We start from the raw sequence: 18,363 nt of genomic DNA, 5'->3' as shown, positions 1-18,363 counted from the left end.
TTTTTACATATGCATTGCAAAATCCTTTTACCTTATTTTACCAGTTCAAAACTTAAAGTAGTTTTATGTAGGTAATCATATTTTAATAATCACAATTCAAAAAATTTTCAATGTGAGTATTTTGTTATCAAATTACTATTTTATTATTATATTTATTGGTTGCCAAATTTTGAAATAATTCATTTTTACTTATTGGTATAAGGTTGGAATATTTAAATGTGATTATTTTCTATAAAATAATTTATTATGTGTAGTATATTATTAATTAAATAGCAACTCACTCAATCTATCCTTAAATTAATTAATCCTAGCCCTCTTTTCTAATTAATTTTATTTCAATTCTATTCTGCTTGATTTAATTCTTATTGCAGTTATAATAAACCTATTCCTAAGACCCCTCCTTTAAATCTGAACCCTCCATCTCACCATGATCATAGTTGTTCATACGTTTAAATCCAACGGTTGAGATCAAAATCCAAATCTATCCTATTAAAATTCACATACCCTAACTCTCGTTTCTTTTCACTCCTCCTCTCTGAAAAGCAGAAGTGCCACACCTCTTTCTCCTCATCTCCTCTCTCCCTCTGTTGTTCTCTTACAACGAGAACCACTAGAGAATAATCATGTAGATAGTGGCCAAGTAAACTCAACTGCTCGACCACTGCCAACCCTTTTTCCCAAACACCGCCGACTTGGAAAAACCTACAGAAACAACACCAGCTCCAGCGGCTTCGACCAACAAGCGGTGAATAATGACTCTGGGCGACGAGAATAACAACGCTCCAGCCAGTGGCTACGAGGTCTACAACAATGACGGCCAGAATATCGATCCAACACGGTAGCTCAAGTTTTTCAGTCGGCTTAAAGACAAATCTGTTAAGGTCCATCCGAGTTTGTTTCCTTTTTTGATTTCTATCGATTTTTTTGTGTGATTTGTTAAGATCCGCCAGTTTGATTTGCTAATTGCCTGATTTGCTCAATGTTATTAATTCAATCCTTAATTTAGTCGTAATTTACTCCAATTCTTTCTTGGTTTATTATATCCAATGGTTGATTGCAATTTTGAACTTATTGGGTACCCTTAAACTGATATTTTTCTTTTTTTCTTTGCTTATTATTTGCTAGAGTTTAGTCACTCTTCTTATACTTGTAAATGTGTGTCTCGACATTTAATTTTGAACTATATTTGTTTTCTTCCTTAAATAAATTATTTCCTTTGCCTGATGATATATGATATGAATTTATGAGTTGTTAATTGACGAATTCTGTTTGCCTTATTTGAAATTACACTTCTAACTTGCTTATAGTTGGTAATAATAAATATGATTAAGATCTCATTTTAAAACGGTATATACCATCAAGTAATCTGATTGGAGTTTGTACCAACTCCTTTCCATGTAGTAAATGACGTATTTTGAAAACTTCTAGACTCTATCGGATGACATCCTCCGAAAATTCATAACATATTTCTTTACTTTGAGAAAGTCCAATATTGTAGGATCATCTTTAATGTTAAATTTATAATGTTCTAGAATGTCTCGAGCCATATCTTTCCGTGAGAACGATTTATCAAAGTTTTATTTAACGTACCAAGTGAAGTCTATTCATGTAAGATTTGAATAAATAATCTCATTAGGAGAGATTCATTATTTTCTAAGCCAATTATTCTACTACAAAAAACCTTCAGATGTGCATTTGGGTCTCCGTGCCGATCAAAAATGTTAAATTTTGGAAGTTTAAATTTTGATGGCAATTCAACTCTTGGGTGCAAACATAACTTCTTATACCTCAAGTCATGACAGGTTTTGAGTTTACTCTTCTATTCACCTTCTTCTCCAGGTTATGCAGTTTTTGTTGTAGTGTATCTAGCTTAAACTTTTTTATTTTTTCATATATTCCTCACTTTGGAAGACATTAAAATTGATGTGTGTCAGAGATATTTGTAGAGAAAGGATGTGAGTAGGAATAGAAGGATGATTAAAAAAATTTCAAATGTTGAAATATTTGTCATATTACTAATTCTTAGTCAATCCAAAATTCAAATACTAGACAATCTTTAAGAAATATAAATAAATCAAACACAAGTATGAGGTAGAACATAACATAAGTAAAACAAAACATGAAGAAATTTAAAATCTCAAAAGAATGACACAATACTTTTACAATATTAACAAAAGAGTTGAAAGAGTGAATAAAGGTCACATAAGTGTTGCAGCAAATAAACACCTTAAATGAAAGGATCTTGTTAACCAAGAGGTAGGCCTAAAATGACAAATAACGGATGCACCAAAATTGATTCAAATCATTTTTCGCCAATTTGGAGTTTAAAGTCCATGAAAGAAGAACAACACCGTTTTATTTATTCAACGTATTACATCATAACATAAACTAAAAATAAACTAAAGGAAAAAAGGTAGTATGGGAAAGTGAGCCCTAATAAAACAACTTCAAAGATGTTGGTCTCCAATATTGGACATCCCATGAACCTTGAAAATCATAATCTTTGTAGGAGGGACCAAGGCTAATCATAAATTTGTTGATGAATCTTTAGCGGATAGTCTAGGATATGACTCATAGCCAATCAAGCTTCGAATTGTTTACTGCACTTTCAGAAAAAGGGCGACTTCTAGAATATTTAACAACATTCAAGTTTTAGTGCAAGATGCACTGCTTAAATTATGGTCTTTTGAAGTTGATCCAAAACTTGATAACGGACCGGTGTTCAAGGTGTTACAGGTACGTGATCGGATACCTGAGAAGCGACCCTTGAACATCCTAATAATTGTAGGAGAGACTAGACTACTCATAATGTTTTATTGATGAATCCTTAGAAGATAATTTAGGGTGTGACTCATATCCAATTAAGCCTCGAACTTTTACTAGGCTTTTGGGAAAATTGTGACTTCCATAGCATGTAACAACTTTCAAGTCATAAAGCAAGGTGAACTGTTTAGTGTGAAGTTGTATAAGCTTCCATTGTCATCAAATTGAAGTGTCCGTTGGTTTCCTAATACCATCTCACAATTTGGCGGCAATGGAAGCATACACAACTTCACATTAAACAGGTCACCTTGCTTTGTGACTGCAAAGTTGTTACATGCTATGGAAGTCACCATTTTCCCAAAAGCCTAGTAAAAGTTCGAGGCTTAATTGGATATGAGTCACACCCTAAATTATCTTCTAAGGATTCATTAATAAAATTATGAGTAGTCTCGTATCTCCTACAAAAATTAAGATGTTCAAGGATCGCTTCTCATGGTATTCGATCACGTACCTGTAACACCGGTCTGTTATCAAGTTTTGGGCCAAGTTCAAAAGACCATAATTTTTATCACATAAAGAGTTTTGGTGGCTGATGAGATATCAAATCAAAGGTCTTTCGTTTTTCTTTCCATGGCCACCAAGTTTGCTAAATTGCGAGGTCCGAGTAAGAAGTTATGGTTGTTTTGAGTTAAGCCTCTTCATGTAAGGCATTCCATACGTTTTAGGAAAGAGTATTTTGGTATTTTCCTTTCATCCACCTATATTAGAATGTTCTCCTAACACAAATTAAGTGTTAAATCATATTTTGAATTCCATTCACGTTTAAAAAACTAGGGGTTTTATGGTTGTGTTTGAAGAATGGGTTAAGTTCAAGAATTGAGAAATTTTGCGAATAAACATTGTTATTTCTAGATATGTGAGGTTTCTCATAGTGATGGACTTGTTCTTGCTCACGCCAGTGATGCAATTCTTTCACTAAATTTGTCCAAGAATTTATTTATGTAAGTACTTTCTAAGAGTTATTAAGTTTTAGTATCATTCTTTAACAATGGAGGCTTGGAGTTCTTGAGGTAAGGATCTTGCAAATGAGTGGTGTTTGTTGATAGAATTTGAGTGAAATGTCAATGACATTGCATAGGGTTTGTATTTGGGGATATAATTTGATTGAGATTTCAATAAAATTGCACTTGATTTTTTTGGATTAAAGTGAGTTTGAAAAAAGAAGAAAAAAACGACCAAATGTTCACGTCCAGGCCCATGTCGCAGAGACGGTTCAAATTTCTATCATTAGTCGATCACCCCCTCTCTGCATTGCGGAGAGGACATAGAGTCTTTTATCTCGAATGTATCTTCGGGCCCAAAAATTTAATTCCCTACTTATGTTGTGCCACAGATAAGCCAGGGTTTTCTGGAACTATGGACCTTGCTTAACCGGAGAGCCCCGAAGTCCCACGGTATCATAGAATTAGGTGAAATGAGAGTAAAATTATATCACTTATTTTGGGTATTAGTATCAAGCACCAAATAGGGTTAGAGTCTTTTATAACTCAATAGTTCCACAAAACTATCTTTTATAACTCAATAGTTCCATAAACATATGTAGCCAACACAGGATAGGATAACATTGATTCTTCATGCAACTCCTCAAAGCCAGTGAGAAAGCCTACTAGATGAATCCATAGTCACAACATTATCCTCAGACCTCAATCATGGAAAAGTATATGATGGCCCTTGAAACGTGGGCAAAATATTATTTCATTTCTAGGCTCATGGTAATGGTTGTAGGTTAGAGAAACTCCCTACAAAGTAAACATATTGTTTTCATGTTGCTTTCATTGTATATTTTATTGTAAAGCTTAAACTTTTTTAATTTCATATTCATGTATTGATCCAGTTATTTTGTTTTAAGACATCCAAGTAAGTTTTTTACTCTAACCTTATTACTTACCAGTATATTCAATGTATTGACGTCATTCAACACGTATTGTTTCATGATGCACATACATGTGCTTTAGACCATCAACAGATGATTTGTTGAGATTACTATTTACTCACAAACAATAGTTGGTGAGGCCGCCTTAGTTCTAGGAGACTCCAGTTTCATTTCAGATTTAGTAGTAGTTGAGGTATCGTGGATCTTTTCCCGACATCTATCTTGAATTGTTAAAGAATTATTAGACAGACATAATTAAATTTTCCCATTGTTTTCTCAAAATGTTTTATTTAACTTATTTCTCATGTTAAGTATTTTGCAAGATAATACTTTAAGACTTTATTAAATGTCTAAGTGTTCACTTGTTTTAATCTTCCACTTATTGTCTAGTGTTGTGTAAGTCATGTAGCCATGTCAAGGGTTTACTTGGGGATCAAAAATGGTTCTTGAGTGCCACTTACATCCAGGGTGTAAGCATAGGTCGTGAAAAACTTGGTATTAGTGCTCATAGTTCAATAGTCATAGGGTGTCTATGAAGGCATTTTTGTAGACATGTTATCAGTGCGAAGTGCGTCACATCTATAATTAAGAGTTTACAACATTTAGGAAACACTTCACTTTCTTCTACTCATTTTCGTGTGATGGAGTTCAACTCTATGAAAGTTTATTCTAACTCGTGCTTACGCGTATCTTTTATATCATCCCTCCACAAAGATTTGTTCAAGGACTTCATACTAGGAGAAATGTTAATCCTCAAGTTCAATAGATTATCAATGCACCGAAAATTCAACGACCTTAGGGAAATGTCACCAATGTTGAATTCATGAACGCAATTCTGATGTTGACTCAAGTGGTGACAACAAAGGTTGGTCACCAAAGAGCTAGACATCAAGAAGGGAATGATACATCCAGATTCCAAGAATTTCTAAGAATAACTTCCTAGAGTTCACTTGGTAAAATCTCAATGAGAATCTAGAAAACTTTGTGGATGAATTGCATAAGATGTTTAAGGTCATGCATGTTGTTAATTCTTAGCGTGTGGAGTTAGCTACTTAACAACTCAAAGACATTACTAGGATATGGTTTGACTAGTGGAAGAAGAACCGGGTCGAGGGTGTACCACAGTAGACTTGGGTTGTTTTTGAAGATGTCTTCTTAGACCACTTCTTTCATTGAGAGCTATCGGAAGCGAAGGTAAGATAATTTCTCAATATGAAACATGAATCTATGAGTTCGAAAGATTATAACTTCAAGTTTAATCAAATATCCCACCATTCTTTGTAGATTGTAGTTGTTGTGAGGAAAAGAATGAGCTTGTTTGTGTTTGGACTATCCGACTTATCGAGTAAGGAAGGTAAGACAACTATGTTTATACGATAAATGGGCATAGCCAAGATCATGATTCATGTGACAGGTTGAGGAAGACAAGTTGAAAGATAAGGAAGAGTTTCATAGGAAAAGGACTAAGACAACAAGTCATGAGTCAGACCAACAGAAAATCAGAAACATGAACTGATCATCTTTTAAGCATAGATCATCTGGACCTACTCCATCATCAACTAATGATCATGACTTGTTGTCTTATCCCTCTTACACCAGAAATCTTCCCTATATTTCAACTTATCTTATCCAGGCATATGTCCATGTCCCCTATTAACATAGCTACCATGTCAACCTTACTTGACAAATGAGACAATCCATACACAATAGAATTATCATGTTTCTCATATCTTCCGCCATCTCTGTAGCATCATGGGACAACGGGTGAAGTTGTGATTGTAATCAAGCATACTCATGGCCTCCTATTTAAGATTCAATAATTCTCTCACCTTTACTTCTCTTAGCTCATGCGGAAAGAAGCTTCCTAGGAAGGTACTTCAAAAGTAGTACATCTCAAAATTGGTGCCCGTTCAGCCATGTTGTTCTTCCATTGGTCGTATCAAATCCTAGAAAAACCCTTAAGTTGGAACAAAAATAACTTCACTCGCTCAACATCAACGATGCACATAACTTCAAACACTTTTTGTAGATCCTCCACAAACTTCTCTGAATCATCAATGACATTTGACCCTATGATTTTTAGAAGATTCATTCTCAAGAACTCACGGATCTTGGATGTATAAGTTAAATCCTGACAAATGACTCTTTTCTTACCAGCATGAGTCGCCACAACTTGACTCCATATCTAGATGGCATCCCGTCACTTAGCATTTGCGACCTATCATTGAAAGGGTTGCATTGGATACCCCTTGGTTTTGTAGATCAACATTTCTCCTTGCTGGATGACCTTGAACAACTTTTTGTGGTGGCTTGATATTTAAATATACGAGCAAGAAAAAATTAGAAAGAAAATTTTATATAGTTGAACTCTATCGCACGAAAAAGAGTAATAATGAAGTGAAAATTTTCCTATATGTCCCAGCATCCTAATTATAAAACTGGTGCGCTTCACACTGATGTATAGGACTCTACGAACACGACATCATAGAAACCCTAGGACTTTTGAACTTTGTGCTCTAATACCATGTTTGTCACTATCCAAGCCTACACCATGGGCATGGACAGAACTCTAGAACCACCTCAGTCCCAAGAGATTCTGTGATGACTACTTAGCGGAAGACTTACTCAACTAAAAGAGGAACTAAATTGCAAATATTAACTCATAAGGACTGAATAACTGATTAACTCACTAGATATCTGAAAGTATTTAAGTGAACATATTAATCAACTAAAATTCTTTAAAACATTAACAAAGGAAATGGTAAAAAAGACTCTTCCACTACTACTATCTTTGAAGTCTCTAAATAATATGATAGGATTCGGGACAATACCCCCAAAAAGCTAATTAGGTAAAAGAAATAGCAATGTGGATTCCTTTAGAAAGGAAGGAGACTCACCAACGCTAGTTGGAATGAGTGGGATCAAAGAAGCGCCCGTTAATGACCATAAATATTTGTATTTGCATCACCAAAAAGGTAGTTTAACTCAAAATTGTCTGAAGTGCTCAAATAAATATAAATGTTCAACTCATTTGCAAAATCCTCACCTCAAGAACTCAACAAAACTCTATAGTTAATGAATAAAGCTAAAACCTCAAGAACTTCATCAAGAATCTGACTACAACAATTTCAGGAATGAATTCATGGAAGAATTACATGTGTGGAATGTGGGTGAAAAAAACACGATGAGACGCTTACATACATTGAAAGAACAAAGTTGTTGGCGATTTCCCTAAATTTCTTCATGAACTCTTGAAACCTTCTCTTTTATTTTTTTTGAACTTTGCCCTAACTTTTAAAGCGTTAAAATATGAATGGAAACTGACCTCAATCAGTTTAGACCCCTATGTGGCTAAGAAAAATATTTAGGCTTAATGGGGTGACTAAAGGACCAAAATACCCCTTGTTAAATTGATGAAATGCCTTAATTATAGAGGTTGCAATAAAGTGGCATAAATCTTTCATCCTAGCTAATAAATTAGCAAACTTGGTGGAGTTGGAAAGAATTCTCAAAGTCCTTCCATTTGTACCTCATGGGGCATCTAACATTTTATGCGCTGAAATATATAGTCATTTGAAGTTGACCTAAAACTAAAAACTGATCAAAGTCTAAGGTGTTACAATATCTCCACTTTGTTAACATTCGTCCTTGAATGAGATTGCACTAAGTAGAACAGAGTGGGAAACATCCAACTAACCCAACTCCGACAATAATAAGTAATCAATATAAACCTAATGTGGATACTTAAATAATAGTTGACAAAGAGTTATTACCTTAGTTTGGAATTTCTCTAGAAATAAAGAGAAGTGGGTGGCTATTATTCATTATAACACCTCGATATCAGAAAGAGATAATTTTAAAAAGAACTAAATTGGAAATAGCCAATTTGAGAGAAGTGCAAGTTATTCTTAAATTATGAGTTCCAGGCTAACTTCAAATGACCATAACTTTTGGCAAGGGATGAGTTAGATCACCCATGAGATATCAAATTGAAGATCATTGAGTCCTCTTTTCAACACCACCAAAATTTTGAAATTTTGAGTTTGGATGAAGATATGTTCGTTTAAGGGTAGCCTCTCTAGATAGAGCTTTTCAACCATTTAAATAGGGGTATATTGGTCTTTTCTTTAACCTATTAAGATCACATGTTTTGACTCACCCAAACTAGGGTATAAGCAGATTGAAATCAGTTTTCAATCTCTCAAAAACGTTTAATCAAGTTAGGGCAAAGTTCAAGAGGTGAAGGGAGGAGATTTCAAGAAGTTGCTCTAGGTTTTTAAGAAATCACCAAAAACTTTGTTCTTTCGAGGTACTTGAGGTTTCTTATAGTGATCGATATGTTCATCCATCCATTAAATCGTTATGTATAGGTTCTTGAGGAATTACGGCTTTACTTCATACTTTATCAATGGTATAATGTTGGATTGTTAAAGTGAGGGTTTTTCAAATGAGTATAATGTTGGTTTTATGAATCTAAATGAGTTTTAAAATTAATCATTTGATTCCACTGTACAGTGAAGTGACTTCACTTTAATTCTTCTTAAAATGTGATTATTTGCTTAAATGATTTCTTATGTGTTTCTAAGTTATTAAATGTGGTTTTTATGATTATATTATGATGTTTTATTCGAAATTCATGAAAAGCGTGCTATTTACTAAATGTTCCTTTTTCATGGTCATGGCTTACATACTTAGCACATCTAATGTGCTAACCCCTTCTTTTCAATTTTTAACTAATGTGTAGGGAATCAGAAGTCTTGATGTGCCATGGAGGATGGATAGGTTTTCAAGGCTTGAAGATGAAGTATTAGTGAGTCCTCATCAATTCGAGGATAATATCCACATGTCCCTTATGTCATACTCTTCATCTTATTGTCTTTTATGGGATTAGTCCCAAGTGTTGTATACTCTAAAGTTTAGATGGTTCAAGTAGATGTTGTAAAGATTTAAATGTTTCAATGAAAGTCTTCTGCTTGTGTAATATTTATGAAAGAGTTCAACATGTGAAAAAAGTTTTACATTTTTACTCATTTAGAATGTTTATTATGCAATGAATGATATGAGAGGCTTAGATGAGACTTCTTGAAGTCTCATTTGCCGTGTGATGTCCCAAGGATGCTCTAACTTCTATGGTGTACTTGCGGGTCGTGTAAGATGAAGACATGTTGAAGGATATGGAAAAATCTGTAGCAAGAGGGCTAAGACAGTTGGTCATGAGTCTTGCCACCAGAAGGCAGGGAATGAGAACTGATCATCTTTCAAGAAAAGGTCATCTGGACCTGCTCCATCGTTAGCTAGTGTGCTTGCACCAAGGAATAGGAATGATTACAAGAATCAAAACTCCCACAGTTTCAACGTTCAAGGATCTTAGTCGCAGGTTAGTGTAGCACAAGAGTTCCCTCGCAACCTACTCTATGGTAAGTGTAGTAAGCTCTATAAGGGAGAATGTTGTTTTGGTATGGATATTTTCTACATGTGTGGAATGATGGATCACTTTTATAAGGGGTTCCCCATGAATAAGTGGGAAATAGGGGAAATAAAGCCTGATCTTCATCAGTAGCCCCAATAGAAAGAAATACTATAGAGGAGCTACTTTAGGAAAATGGATGGGGGTGGGGGGGGGGGGGGTTGCAAACCGTCTGTATGTTATATCTAGTTTCCAAAATCTAAAATATTCACCAAATGTAATTACAACTATTTTTAAAGTCTTTACTTATGATGTTTATGCCTTGCTTTATCCGGATGCAAGTTTGTCATTTGTAACTTCGTATGTAGGCATGAATTTTTGAATTTTCCCTAAATAACTTATTCAACCTTTTAGTGCTTCCACATCGATTGGTGATTCTATACTAGAAGAAAGAGTCCACTCTGATTGTACCGTCTTTGTCGATCGCAAATACACAATGGCTGATTTAGTTGAGCTAAATATGATTGATTTTGATATTATTTTAGGTATGGATTGGTTTCATGCTTCTAATGCCTTAGTTGATTGTAAAACTCAAGTAGTCAAGTTCCAGTTTCCTAATGAACCAGTTATAGAGTGGAGGAGTAGTTCAACAGAGCGCAAGGGTCTATTCATTTCATACCTTAAGGCCAAAAAGTTTCTGAAGGGTGTATATATCACCTAGATTAAGTTAATGACTCTAGTGTTGAGACATTGTCCATTCAGTATTGTAACGACCCGCAAGTACACCCTAGACGTTATGGCACTCTTGGGTCGATATACAGCGTACTTGACCTTTCGGAGGTCTTGTAAAAGCCCTTAGACATCATTCATTGCATACATGTATGAAAAATAGTGAGGAATTAAAACTTTTCACATGAAATAGTAATACTTCAAAATATCTCTTTTATAGAAAAACATAATGAAAGGTTAAGTCTCAAAGTCTCCATCTTATACATACGAATATATTGGGATACGACCCATACTTCAACATATAGGAAAATAGCTGAGTCTATTACAATACTTTAAATAAGGAATTCTAAACATTAATATGTCCTTGAATCTAGTGAGGACATACCAACTCTTTCTTGAATTAACACTAACCCAAGCTTCCACTTCGAGACTCATCTCAAATGTCACCTACACCTTTAGAGATAGACAAAAAGTATGGAATTAGTACAATGCATGTACTAAGTATAGCATCATGCATAAAATCATGATAAACAGACTTTTGTATGAAACATGCTCTTTTTGATAAAACATTTAAGACAAGTATAATAGTCACTTACAAGTCAACATATGTGCATATAAGTCACATTCCACAATATAGCATCAACATCATAAATGTATACACCTCTCACCGAAAGTTATCCTGAGACTTACTTAAGTAAGACAAGAAGAGACCACTCATACACCCTCTTCAAGCCCACCCAAACCAATCCTTAAGACTTCCTAAGATAAGATTGTTCCCTTTTCCTTTCATTTACTCAACATCTAAGGTTACTCCAAGATTCACCTAAGTAGGACAAGAAGAGACCACTCATACACCCTCTTCAAGCTTACCTAAGCAACCCTTAAGGCTACCCTAGATAGAGGACATTCTAGTCAATATACATTAGCTAAAGTCATAATCATTCCATAAGTCAATTTAGAGACATTACATTCATTAAGGACTTCACATAATGGTCTTAGAAAGAGCTAGGGAACCTACACTCTAGCACCATCAAAGCTTACTCATGCCATGTCTAGATAGCATCCTATTCCACTACCTAAATGTTATAAAAATTATCAAATATTAGAATGTATCCCACATGATGCGTATAGGCAATAACAGACATAGAACATATTAGCTACTCTGATGGAGGGTGTTCTACTTGCAAAGGATAGAACTAGGACACATCTCATATAGGCCCATTGTTAAGGAATATCAAGGTCTTTTATGCACTCTAGTCTCTTTCTCAAATAGATACACATTGCACTCTAGTCTCCTTCTTAAGTAAAGATACAACCCATAACATATTCACTCGATGCTAGCCTTTGTTCTCATAAAGTAATGTTCATTCAAATAAGGGTATATGAAAAGGTACCATCTCTTAGTCATTACCTAATCAAAATGCACCTACCAAAGATGGGCCCACTAGGAATGCCACTCAATGGTCCATAAGGATAGCTCATTCATAACCTTCTTTCTATATAGAAGGTTCCACATATAAGTCATACTTACAAAGGTACCATTTCTTCATTCTATCGATTGTAGACTTTCATTCAACATTCATTCATACACATACAAGACAAAGGTGCATTTTGATTAGGGACATAGTCTACCAATCAAGACACATACATCATCTCCATATCACATATACAATAGTGTTCAAGTATTATGTAGGAATAACCAACTTAACCTATCAAGACACACTAGTAACACAACTAGAGACATCACCCTAGTCTATCAAGATCACATATAGCCAATTATGAGAGTTCAATCTCACTCACACACATATATCACATAGTCCTTCACATTGATCATAATCAAGTCTAAACATGACAATATCACTATTTATAAAGTAATGCCGACAGGGCCACATTATTTACAAATATAACACATAAGCACAGCCACCATAAATGGAGCATTCCAATCACAATCACAATTGAAGACCTATATTACATAATATAAAAAGAATTAGGGCAGCGTTTGACCAATTCAATCTCTCAACTTCGATCCATAACCAATTCAATCCATAACCAATTCAATCCAACTCAATACTCAAAGTGACTTACTAATGGCCATGATCACCAATTCAATATAATAATTACAATATACTATGAATCCAAAGTAAAACAATATGAATTTATCAATCTAATACATTCTATACATAATTCTATACATAATTTTAAGTAAAATATTTCGAAGCACCTTAAGTAATTATAGAATCATTTGATCTTTTGAAAATCTCGAATTAATTATCTCTTTTGGGGAAATCAAATTAGGAAAATCTAAGAATTGACTACAAATAAACAATTGTGCAAATAAAAAACAAATATAATAAACAAAAAGAGTGTGTGTTTTGGGCCCATGTCTGATTTATGTCCGTCTGGGCCAGCACTTGAGCTTGGCCCAGTTCCCTATCCTAGACTATTTTTGAAATTTTCCTTTCCTTGGGCCCAATCCGACCCATCATAAACTAACAAAATAAAGATCAACAAATGGGCTTAGACCCAATTAATACAAAAGGGCATAGGACAAAAATCACTTTTAAGGCAAAATTACCATTTGTTCCTTATAAGTTTATAATTATAGAAATCCCTCAAACAGATACAATAATATAAGTGTTGATACATTAATCGTTAAGTAAGATACATTATATTTTATATATGATACACTCATCTGATGTACATTTTATACATGATACACTAATTTGATGCGCGAGATACATTAATATGATGCGCTGATACATTAATATGATGCGCATAAATGAAGGATTTTAGGGATTTGTAAAACTAATAGGGGATAATGGTAATAAGAGAACTTATAGGTAGGATTTCTGTCATTTTCCAATACAAAATCAAAGCTAAAATTTTAGAGCTTTTGGGGCCCATTTCTCTACATTTATACAGCGAATACAGAGAAGGTATGTCACTATATATGGATGTATATCTCGTGTATACTGCTGTATATAAACCTTCTTGGACTCTTGAACACCTGTACATCAAATTTTGAGAACCTGCTCTTCGATTCTTCAACTCAGAAAAGGGGCTGACTCGATAAGAGGGGAAATTGAGACTTTATGGCTCTCCCAAAATGCAAAGGGAATGATTAGAGTTCATGGCAAATCGGATGAAGTTTTCATGAAAAGAGAAACGAGAGAGCAAAAAAAAAAGAAGCAATTAATGATCAAAACTTAACAGCTTTAACATTAAATAAAATGTAGGAATAATCTAACATATAAATATGTTGTTAAAGATGATCATTTTCAAATGAACCTAAATTAAAATTTCAAAGACACATGTAATGCTCATATACTAACAAACAACCACATATTAAAAACTGCAAAGATTTGCACTTCCCACATATGGAATTTCTTTCGAAACTCATTATAACAGAGAGCAAATTGGAGTTACTAAACTTAGTAGATGACAATACAACTACTAATAACTTAGACACCAAATCTCCTAAGATAATAACCAAACAGGGGGTTCATTGGCATAGCCTCATAACATCATTCAGAGATATGAAAGCACTAGAATGTTTTGATAACTTTTTAACACAAGGGAAAACATTTAAAGGAACTTAACACCAACAAAACAGAAAAGTTAAGATCTTAAAGGATATATATTAAGCTTAAGTATAAAACTAAAAACTCTAGGAAATGCATATTTTAACTTTCTTAAAGAGATCTCAAGGAGCAAAGTCGAAATAAGGTGCCCCACTAATGACTCTTTCAGTGGATGCAAAACACAAACAACAAAGATAAGATTTGAATAGCCAATAGTGAATCCTCAAATAATTAGTTAAACTATGGCAAGATGAGCTAAAATATATAGAGTTACAAAGGGAAAGGGATACAATCTAGTCAAAGTATTAAACAATCCAAACAAAGGAGCATGTTGAAAACAAAACAAGGAACAAGCAAATCGAATTCAACATATATTCAGCTATGCAGATTCAAAGCGAAGAACAATTAAAAACATACGACTCGGCCAAGGTCTTAATCATGGATTCGAGAGCATGATTTCAATATTAATCTAAGAATTTTGAGCAGACAACATAAATATAACATCAACAACTATAACAATTTAAATGAAACTCGAAAAGAAACATGAGAAACATAGCAAGACGCTAATGTGGAGAGATCAAAATGGCACTGAATGAGATACAAAACCCCAAACAGAGTACTAAAAGAAATATAGAGTCAAATGCTCACTATTTTTGAGTGACCAGTAGCTCCTAATACTCGCAGGAGAGTTTACCTCTTCTGGAGCAACAACACTGAGACACGAGTTGAGAATCTTTCCACCACCACGCGAAAGGAACTCCAATGGAATTTTCCGTCGAAAAGAACAGAGATCTTAGGATGAGAGCTCCAGATTCGAAGCTCTTAACTCAATTACTATAGAATTCAAAATTTTTCTTGAGGGCCTATATCTCTCTGTTTTGCTTCTACTCTAATGAGTGCCCCTTTTTTTCTAAAAAAAATAACAAATCAATTCCTATATGTAATATTAAAGAAACGGAATCTAAAAAGATGAAATTTACCCCCTCCCTGAATTATCTCCGGCTTTTCTATCTATTCTCAGACTGTTTTGTTTTTCAACTTTTTCCTAACCTTTTTCAAACTCAATAATGGGTATACTCTACTTTTCCCCAACCTCCAACAGATGAAGAAGAGGGGGAATTTATAAAGGGAACTAGGGAAGATTTTGGGGTAAATTATGAAGGTAAAGGAACAAATTTGAATTTCAAATTCTTCACCATTTAGGGAAGATACCCTTTTTTTGAAATTGACGAAAGACAAATCGATCTAATGTCCTTCTAGTGTTACGTGGCTTAATCTCGAGCCAAATGGATGGAAACGCATGTCTGGTTGCTGGAATCGTACTGCTGAAACAGTACTATGGGAGAGGGACGTAAAGAAGATGACAAAGGAAACACAACATACTGCTTTCGTCCACTTCCGTCTATCTCATCGCTGTTGTATTGGTGTCGTTTGCTTGCTGCTTGGATTTTCATTTTGCTGAGTATTATACCCAGTTTTGCCCTTTCACAATATAAATTAATCATCAAACTTCTTAAATTACAAATAATTTGAAATAATTGACTTTATAAAATTCCAAAATATTGTGTAAGTTATTTTAAATAGTTTTGTCACTTTTATAATTTTTAGATAATATATATGTTTTATTTAACTATGTTTATAATTTAGTATATTTTATGAATATTCAAAAATCGTCTTAAAGAAGATTTTAGTCTTTTACTTAAATAGTTGGTTAATTGGTTTAGTTAATTAATACTTATATTCTTGATTTATTAGTTTATAATTTATTAAGTTATTTTATTTCGTTAAAATTAAGAAGCTCGTTAGTTAATTATACTAATTCATCTCATTTAGTTTTAACCAATTTCACCAATTAAATTCAAATTTGCCAATATTTTAACTTAAACTGGCTAGAGTTTCAATCCATATGGCCAATTCCCAACTAAAATTTGTCTATATCTCTAATTCGACACCCATGTTACGTTATTACCAGCCAGCCCATTTTTTTTTGGATTAATTACCTGAATATACAACTTAAGTTTACATATTCTCCATATTTTTCCTTATTTTTTTTAAAAATATTAAAATCCCTATTTTTTAATAAGTCTAATTTAACAGATACATTATTAAATTAGAATCCTAATAAATCCTAACCAATTAAATCTTATCCCTAATTTTACTCTTTATTTTCCCCAAATAAAGAACCTATTTACACCACTCCCAAAATTAATGCGTCAATTTCTCAACGGTTCATCTTCTCAATTTTGAAAATCAAAATTTGTGCTCTCTATCCGTCAGCCTTCGTCTAATCTGTCCGCCATTTTTGTCTACTTTGTCAGCCTTTGAAAATCAAAATTGTGCTCTCCGTCCGTCCGTCTTCGTCTAATCTGTCCGCCATTTTTGTCTACTCTGTCCGCCTTAAAAAATCAAATCGCCAATTTCGTCTACTCTGTCCGCCATTTTCGTCCAATATTCTTGAAAGGTATTGTGTTCTTCTTCGATTCTCTCTTTTCATTATTCCATTTTTCTAATATTTCATGGATCATCTGTCATTTAGTATTGGGATTACTCAAATAATCACTTCAAACTCTAAACAAATCTATATTTTTGAAGATCCGAAATTGGTTGAAAACAAGTTTAAGAGCTTGCATAATTAGTTTGCATTGTGTTGTTACAATTATGTATCAAGCACAATTTATGTTTCATGTATCATGTTAAAGTTTGTCGTTTATATAAAGTATCAAGTAGACAAACTTATAACTATAGTTACACGTATGTATCAAGTACAACTTTGTATTTTTTGTATCATGTTAGTATCAAGTAGACAGACTTATAACTGTAGTTACACTTATGTATCAAGTACAACTTTGCATTTTTTGTATCATGTTAGGCTATAAAGTGTCTGTTAAGTATCATTTTGACTGACGTATGATATGTTGTTAGAATTATGTATCAAGTTTATTTTTGCATTTTATGTATCATATTAACAACTTTGCATTTTTTGTATCATGTTAGTATCAAGTAGACAGACTTATAATTGTAGTTACCTTTATGTATCAAGTACAACTTTGCATTTTTTGTATCATGTTAGGCTATAAAGTGTCTGTTAAGTATCATTTTGACTGACTTATGATATGTTGTTAGAACAGATTGGGCAGCATTGGATGCATATAAAGACAAGAAAACTGGAGAACTTTTGGGTCCACAATATTCGTTTAATGTGGAGTTTGCTCAAGACAACATGCAACAAATAAGTGATAGCCTGTGAGTATTGTTTATTATTTTATTTTATTTTTTGTATCTATTCATCCTTATAATTATTCTTATTGTTTTTGTAGTGATTGCGGACTATTCGTAGTTGTATATGCAGAATTCTGAGTGACAAAATCAACATGTCATGTAATAGTTTTAAGAGTAGCTATCTTCGCAAAAGATATGTGATTCTTTTATTGAAGTATGGTCTCGACAAGATGAATGCTGGATATGTTAGCAACAGTGATGACCCTTCAAGAATGAAGAATGTATTAAACCCATCATCTGAAGATGAAATTGTTAATGTAGGCTAGTTAGTTTTCAATGTTTGATTTTTTTTTGTTTTTTGGAGTTAAACAAGATGTTTGAAGTATTTATTAACATAACAACACATATTGTTAAATTATGAAAGTGTTTTGATTTTTAAAATTATTTATTCTATTACTTTAATTTTATTTTTATTACCGTTATGAATTTAGGAATTATGTATACTGTTATTGGGACATGAATGCCATTATTGTATCAAAACTATAATAATAATTACATTAATGTAATTATTGTCATAAAAAAAAACACTTATTATATATAAGTAAATATATTGCATGATACAAAAAAAGAAAATTATATACGTAATTATATTTTGTATATGATACATGAAATATCAAAATATATAATATCACAAACAGTGATACTAGTTATTACACTAGATACACGCCAGT

General features: G+C 33.3%; 3 long non-coding RNA genes across 3 annotated transcripts; 2 read left to right on the top strand and 1 right to left on the bottom strand.

Annotated features, from left to right (window-relative positions):
* The first annotated feature begins 483 nt into the window (after nucleotides 1–483).
* Nucleotides 484–9,726, top strand: LOC138337632 (uncharacterized). The gene is made up of 2 exons (XR_011211001.1): nucleotides 484–881; nucleotides 9,441–9,726. It is a non-coding gene; the product is annotated as an uncharacterized lncRNA (long non-coding RNA).
* A 1,300-nt stretch (nucleotides 9,727–11,026) lies between these two features.
* LOC138337638 (uncharacterized) lies at nucleotides 11,027–15,803 on the bottom strand. Its single transcript, XR_011211015.1, has 2 exons — nucleotides 15,062–15,803; nucleotides 11,027–11,285 (listed from the first exon to the last, which is right to left on the bottom strand). It is a non-coding gene; the product is annotated as an uncharacterized lncRNA (long non-coding RNA).
* Nucleotides 15,804–16,602: 799 nt separating this feature from the next.
* On the top strand, nucleotides 16,603–18,073 carry LOC138337671 (uncharacterized). The gene is made up of 3 exons (XR_011211067.1): nucleotides 16,603–16,874; nucleotides 17,542–17,656; nucleotides 17,731–18,073. It is a non-coding gene; the product is annotated as an uncharacterized lncRNA (long non-coding RNA).
* Nucleotides 18,074–18,363: the final 290 nt, after the last annotated feature.

Source organism: Solanum lycopersicum, chromosome 8, assembly GCF_036512215.1.
Source record: "Solanum lycopersicum chromosome 8, SLM_r2.1".
Taxonomy (NCBI): domain Eukaryota; kingdom Viridiplantae; phylum Streptophyta; class Magnoliopsida; order Solanales; family Solanaceae; genus Solanum; species Solanum lycopersicum.
Note: the sequence above shows the minus strand (reverse complement) of the source record. Positions and strands in the feature narration are given on the sequence as shown.